Source organism: Diceros bicornis, chromosome 15 (genome assembly GCF_020826845.1).
Source record: "Diceros bicornis minor isolate mBicDic1 chromosome 15, mDicBic1.mat.cur, whole genome shotgun sequence".
In the NCBI taxonomy this organism is placed as follows: Eukaryota; Metazoa; Chordata; class Mammalia; order Perissodactyla; family Rhinocerotidae; genus Diceros; species Diceros bicornis.
The window spans coordinates 63,284,366-63,290,365 of NC_080754.1; positions in this window are offsets into that span (position 1 = coordinate 63,284,366).

Genomic DNA, 6,000 nt, shown 5'->3' on the forward strand with positions numbered 1-6,000 from the left:
AACATTTCAAATAGTATCTGATAAGAATTGTTTTAACTACTTCATTGCATAATAAGTGTGAAGTGGAAGGATCTCATAGAAACTTTATCTAGTATATCTTGAAAATTTCGGTAGTCTAAGAAAACATTCTTATTACATTTAAAAGAATTAGTGACACTAACCTAGACTGCTTTGCTATTTAAAGTTTCTTTTCTTTCTAGCTAATGATGTTTCCTAGGGATAAATATCAAGAAGAGCTGAAAAGAGCTTCTTATATTTAAATCCATTGCAGGAGGGGACATTTCTTACTGATGTTATTTTGCCTTGCTTTCATGAAGCTGTCCCTCAAATGCATACTTGGAAAATCCAGGGCATAGAAGAAGAAAACCATTAGTCCAAAATTGTCTAACTAACTCCCATCACTGTAATCTACCTTGAATGTGAACTCAGAAAATCCCACCATGAACTAAAATACCATGTTTCTACATGACACTTCAACAGGAATATTTATAGGTAGAGTACCTCAGCTCAGAGAGGTGGACCCTCAGACCTCAGATCCAAGACAGGGGCTGTGCTCCCCTCCCTCAGCCTGCCTCCACCCAGGGGGGCAGAGTGTCAGGGAGAGCCACCTCATCCCTCTTCTGGCCTTGGGCCCCAGAGCACAGAAGAGGGAAACTTCTGAGTGCAGCACTGGTGGTGTCCTTGTGGTTCTCTGTGGCCATGTCCCCCTGGAACTCTTTATGACACTCTTAACCAGTGGACTCCCAGAACGGACCAAGCCCATCCACCTTACGCAGTCTAAGGCTGACCTGCAGTCACCAAGAGGAAAGTTTTCCTTCAATTTCCAGCCCTGGCAGCAGTAGGAGAAGTAGCTAAGAGGAATGTGAGCCATAAAGATCAAGTCTGGGGTCAGGGAGGGCGTAAATTCTTTGTAACTAACATGGTTGGAACTCTGATCCAATAATTGTTAATGTCATCAAATTCTTGATATCTACATGACTCATTAACTTGGCGAAAAACAGATTATATTTGTTTTTACCATTTGTGCCCTGGACATAGCACACTGGTAGGGAGAAATGGCCCTATCTGATGGAAAGAGGTATTTTTTCCGTGTTTTGATGTTATTACTCATGACTCAGAAATAGTCATACAACCAATTTTAAAGTTTGTTTTACTTATGTATTAAAGGCCCTTGAAAATGTTTATCCAACATTTGGTGCTTTAAACTGGCCATGCTGCATTTCAGCAGCATATGTGTGCAGCGTCTATGTCGCTGCTCTTCCTCGGTTCCTGATGTCCTAAATGTTTCTAATGCTGACTTCACAGGTGCACTCTTAACCATTAATGGACCCCGAGAGCCAGAGCTCCTGCAACTATCCCCACCCCTCCAGGAACAAGGGTGGCTGTTGGAAGGGCAGGAAGGGTGGGCGTCCGACTGGGCCTGAGGCGCGTGACCTGATTGAGCGTATGATCCTGACTGTATTTCAACCACAAAATCTTTATGAACTGTTCATTTATTTATTTTTATCAGTTAATAAAATGTCTCATCTGGCCTTCCTTAGTGTAGAAGTAGCTCAACTTTTAATGAAGAAACTGTGTATTCATACACAGTTTAATGACTGAAACTCAGTCATTAAAGGTGTCATACAAACCTTATTCCAAATGTAATGCCATGGGTTTCAGTATACAGATCTTCTCATAAAGGTTCTGAATTTTCCTGGAAACGTGACAAGGATATTGTCTCAGCAGTTTTCCTCAGCCATCTTTGGATTTAGTCTTAGCACTCCCGAGGGGACAACTTAACCTCAGATCTTCTGATTTATCTAAGTGTGTGTAAAACTGGGGCTATTATACTCTCTTAGCCAACTCAGATTAGGATCAGGGTCTCAGTGCAGGTCAGACTGAGGGATTTTCTTTCATGACCAAAGGACCTGCATACAAAAGGCATGGTGCGCTCCTCGCCTCTCGAAAGGCGCTCTCCACAGGCGTCAGCTATGCCCTCCATTTGTGTCCCAGTTTAAAAGCAGGAACTAGATTTCTAGCGTAAACTGGTGCGGCATCTGGATAACAGGCCTGGGGAGGCCCCTTCCAATATCCCATTAAAAGCCCTGCGATGGAAAAGAAAAGATCACACACTCACAGCACACAGGTGACAAAGTCACCAAGTCAGAAGCTGGACCCCGCACTGTGCCACGTGGTGCTGCCCCTCAAGGCATCCAGGCAGCTTTGCTGGGGACGTTCCAAAATGGCAGCTCCTGAGAGAGGCTAAGGAAGAAGCTTGTGTGCGTGGCGGTGGGGAGGGAGAGAGGGGCAGCAGTGCGGTATATCCAGAAGTGGAATTGTCTCAAGGGCAGCAGTGCTTTAGCGTGTGAGAGACCGTGCAGCAGGGACAGAGAAGCATGCCTGACCGGTGGGAGTAGCAATGAGAATGATAGTTTACGTCTGTTGTTTATGATGGGCAATGCACAGTGCTAAGAGCTTTAAAACTATTTCATTTAATCCTCCCAAGAACCCTATGAGGTTAATAAATTTTTTAGCTTCCTTTTACAAATGAGAAAACTGAGGCACAGAGAGGTTAAGTGACTCACCCAAAGCCACACAGCTAATAAACGGCAAAGCCTGGACTGAGGACCAGGCACTGTAAACTGGGGATTGAGCTGGGACCCAGGCATACCACCTTGCCCTCCAGTTGTGTCTCTGAGAAAGATATGACTCTCACCCAGAGCAAACTTGAGAGACAACCTTGCAACATCCGTTGACATAAAGATCTAACTTCATTGGAGGATGAGCAATCAAGAAAAAAGAAAGAATGAAAAAAAATAGCTTAGAACCTATGGGAAAAGCATTATAGAACAAGAGGAAGAAAGTAGCTTGTAGAAAAAACAATAAAATGAAACAGACCTCAGGGAAGATCTACTGCAGATTCTCGTAAGGACCCTTTAGAAAGCTCCTGGGGGCTGGCCCGGTGGCGTAGTGGTTAAGTGCTCGTGCTCCGCTGCTGGTGGCTGGGTTCGCATCCCAGGCGTGCACCGATGCACCGCTTGTCAGGCCATGCTGTGGCGGCGTCCCATATAAAGTGCAGGAAGATGGGCATGGATGTTAGCCCAGGGCCAGTCTTCCTCAGCAAAAAAGAGGAGGATTGACAGATGTTAGTTCAGGGCTGATCTTCCTCACACACTAAATAAATAAATAAAACATTATTAAAAAAAATACATTAGAAAGCTTCTGAGTATCCTGTAGAAGCAGAATATTATAGGCCTCATTTTCCTTTTTTTAAAATGCCTCATTTTCTATATTAGGTCTGTAGGTCCTGTGCTTTCTGATTTATTTCTAGAATATGGTGTCCTAGCTATAGCCTTAAAAAAGCAGGTCCTTCTAGGGGCCGGCCCGGTGGCGCAAGCGGTTAAGTGCGTGCGCTCCGCTGCGGCGGCCCGGGGTTCGCTGGTTCGGATCCCGGGCGTGCACCGACGCACTGCTTGGTAAGCCATGCTGTGGCGGCGTCCCATATAAAGTGGAGGAAGATAGGCACAGATGTTAGCCCAGGGCCGTCTTCCTCAGCAAAAAAAGAGGAGAATTGGCGGATGTTAGCTCAGGGCTGATCTCCTCACAAAAAAAAAAAAAAAAAAAAAAAAAAAAAAAAAAAAAGCAGGTCCTTCTAAATACAAGGGAGAAAACGAGTATTAAGCTGGTACAAAAGGAGAGAGAAATAACAAATGATACAGCTCTTCACAAGAAAAACTCTTCAGATGAAGTCAAAGGCCAAAATTTACGAGAATAAAAACAAGTTCTAAATTTAGTAATCATAACAATGCTCCTAAAACTGGTTTATGTAAGTCCAATTTTGAGAATAGGTCTTCAAAAGTTAAAGTTTCTTTTGTGGAATAAAGCCTTCTATTCTCAAAGGTCATTTATGCTCATTGTTCCCTGTTGATAAGAGTATGAAATTAACATTTTCGAGTGTGTGTAAACTTCCAATGCTTTGCTTGAGGGCAGAGGACCTAAGACTGTCTTCACTCTTCTTTCTTTGATTTATTTCTACATCTTATTATGTGCTTTCCATTTCTCTTTCTTTTTTTTTGGTCCTTTCTTGCCATGTTCTGAACAGATTTTCTTTCTTCTTTTCTTATTTTGCTTATTTCTTCCCCACTCCCTACTTTTGCTCCCTTGGAAGTAATCATCTCTGCTTATTTTCCGGAGTTGCCTTAGACATTTTAAGATGCTTACTTAATTTCTTGATGCTTCATCCAAACAATGCAAGAAACTTAGAATATTTTAACTACAGTTTTTCACCCCATTCCAATTTATATTATATTTTGGCCAGTATTTGAATTCTATCTTGTTTGTTTAACCTCGCAAATTAGACATTATTATTATTGTTTATGCCGAGAATGTTTATTTAGATTTACCCAACATATTTATCCATTTCTTTGCTCACCATTTCTTCTTGCATCTCAGACCTGCCTCCACTTGGCTTCATAATATTTGTGCATAAAGCAGTTTTTCATTTCTAAAAGTTTTATTCAATTTTTCTTCAATCTTCCTGTTTTTTAAAAAACTACCTCTTATTCCTTGCTCACAAACTTTTGTTTCTTTACTATATCAAACATGCTTCTTTTATTTCTGTGTCTGGTCATCTTTACAGGTCTGATTTTGCTGCCTATTATCTCCGCTGGTTCTCACGCAGGGAGCTTCTGTTCTCCTGTTGGGGGAAGGGCAGAGCGTGCCGATGTGGGTTTTAACGTCAGTTTACGTCCCTTGGAACTTTATCTACAGGAATTTTTGAGACCTGGGCTGAGATTGCATTCTTTCAGAAAAGATTTGCATCTGCTGCTCTCAGTTGATTATATAAACATTCTGGGAGCCCTTTAATTAAAATTCTCCTCTTACAATTTTTCAGATACAGGTGATATAATTTCATACAAAAATCCACATGAGCGCCAGGCTGCAGTTACAAATTCTCAAGTGAGGTTTCCTCCCACTCTGCCCCCGGCATAGAGATCAAGTCAGATGTGTTGCTGTCCACTTCTGTGTGGTGGCTTACTTTTTACTTACCCTTAATTGAAAGTGAAGTCCTTTGAGATTCTAGCTTTATGTGGGAGTCTCCTACAAGACTTCCAATCTGGTGTGGGCCCAAGGCTTTATCTCCCATCGTTTACTATCAAAAAAGTTCAAGTTTTCCAGGTTTGGGCAGAAATACTGAGAGAGCTGGCTTTGGTTCTCCTCTCCCTGAGTTGCCACTTTTGTCTTATTTTGACCTCTGTAGACTCCTTACTTCTGTGCCATCTTGGTGATGCCTTTTAGAACTTTCTCGTTTTCAGTGTATAGGTCTTCCTCTTTGGTTAAATTTATTCCTAGATATTTTACTCTTTTTGTTGCAATTGTAAATGGGATTGTATTCTTGATTTCTCTTTCTGCTAGTTCCTTGTATCGAAATGCAACTGATTTTTGTAAGCTGATTTTGTACCCTGCAACTTTGCTGTAGTTGATTATTTCTAATAGTTTTCTGATGGATTCTTTCCATCTATATATAGAATCATGTCATCTGCAAACAGAGAGTTTCACTTCTTCCTTTCTAATTTCGATACCCTTCATTTCTTTTTCTTGCCTAACTGCTCTGGCCAAAACATCCAGTACTATGTTGAATACGAGTGGTGAGAGTGGGCACCCTTGTCTTGTTACTGTTCTCAGAGGGATGACTTTCAATTTTTCACTGTTAACTATGATGTTGGCTGTGGGTTTGTCATGTATGGCCTTTATTATGTTGAGGTACTTTCCTTCTGTACCCATTTTATTCAATTTTTATCATAAATGGATGTTGGATCTTGTCAAATGCTTTCTCTGCATCTATTGAGATGATCATGTGGTTTTTTTATTCCTCATTTTGTTAATGTGGTGTATCACATTGATTGATTTGTGGTTGTTGAACCATCCCAGTGTCCCTGCTATAAATCCCACTCGATCATGGTGTATGATCCTTTTAATGTACTGTATTCAGTTTGCCAATATTTTATTGAGGACTTT